This window comes from Euphorbia lathyris, chromosome 4 (assembly GCF_963576675.1).
Source record: "Euphorbia lathyris chromosome 4, ddEupLath1.1, whole genome shotgun sequence".
In the NCBI taxonomy this organism is placed as follows: domain Eukaryota; kingdom Viridiplantae; phylum Streptophyta; class Magnoliopsida; order Malpighiales; family Euphorbiaceae; genus Euphorbia; species Euphorbia lathyris.
Genome location: NC_088913.1, coordinates 3,115,544 through 3,116,846, shown reverse-complemented (window position 1 = coordinate 3,116,846; position 1,303 = coordinate 3,115,544). Strand labels below are relative to the sequence as shown.

At 40.8% G+C, this 1,303-nt stretch overlaps 1 non-coding gene across 1 annotated transcript; it reads left to right on the top strand.

The window, feature by feature from the left end:
- The first annotated feature begins 292 nt into the window (after window positions 1–292).
- Window positions 293–399, top strand: LOC136228324 (small nucleolar RNA R71). Its single transcript, XR_010688650.1, has one exon. It is a non-coding gene; the product is annotated as a small nucleolar RNA R71 (small nucleolar RNA).
- The last annotated feature ends 904 nt before the right edge of the window (window positions 400–1,303 follow it).

Genomic DNA, 1,303 nt, shown 5'->3' with positions numbered 1-1,303 from the left:
GTCATTGAATGGTGGTTCGTTGTGAATTGAAGACACATTTATCTTGCTGAGCTGTCTAGCAAGCTGTTCTACCTGGCTTGTCAATTTTGACACAACATCTTCATTTCCCGCTCTTTTTCCTTCACTTCTGGCGGAGTGCCAGTTGTAACTTGTGCTTACCACCCTCTCAATAAGGTCATACAAGGCCTGAGGTTCTAGATCTTCGGGATTTCCATTGGCAATGGATTCGATCTGTATCTTATAGATGTTGGTTACCCCATTGTAAAAGTTCCGCATCTGCATCCACATATGAATGCCATGATTGGGTACTCTCCTTAGTAGTTCCTTGTACCTTTCCCATGCCTCGGCTAATGATTCATCTTCTTCTTGCACGAAATGGGAAACCTCGTTTCTTAGCTTAATGGCTTGTCATGGTGGAAAATATTTCATTAAGAACGCACTAGCCATTTCTTCCCAAGTGGTGATCGTTCCTGGCTGCAAGTTTTTCAACCAATTCTTCGCTTTGTCCCTTAGGGAGAAAGGAAACAGCTTCAGTCTGATTACATTGTCAGAAACACCCCTGTTTAATCTGAAAGTGTTGCATAGTGTGATGAATTCGAGAATATGCCCATTTGGATCCTCCGATTGGTATCCATTGAACTGTACTGCTGCTTGTAACATTTGTATCATCGATGCTTTCACTTCGAACATGTTGTTCCCTTCGTTTGGCAACACGATACATGATGAATGTCCTTCTATTGTTGGCCTTGAATAATCTCTAATTCGCATGACAGGAGGGTTGTTATTCTCCCCTTCTTCTTCTTGGTTTGGTTGAACTGGTTGTTCGGGTGGTACCCTTCCAGCCATTCTTCTCTCTCTTTGTCGTTCTCTTTGTCTTGTACGTCGATCTCCCGCTCTGTTTCGTCTACACATTCTCTCTAATTCGAGATCAATAGGAAAAACAGGAGGTCCAGCTCTGCGCATAAACCGATAAAGATTCCTTCTGGCTGCACTATTTAGCAAACAGATTAAAAACACTTTGTTTCACAGAAAAGTTCGTATAAACTTTGTTGCTTTCAATCCCCGGCAACGGCGCCAAAAACTTGTTGTCCTTTAATGAGACTCTAGCAAGTGCACTAGATACAAGTAATAAAATGATAAGTCCAGTATCATATCCACAGGGATTGAGGATCAAAGTTTACAAGAAATACTTTGTAGAACAAGGTGTGTGGTGTGTGTCAATTCTTTAATTTGAGAGGTGTTGTTCAAACATAAACAAGATCAAATATTTAGTTGATTTCAAAGAGTACTTAAAGATGGTAAA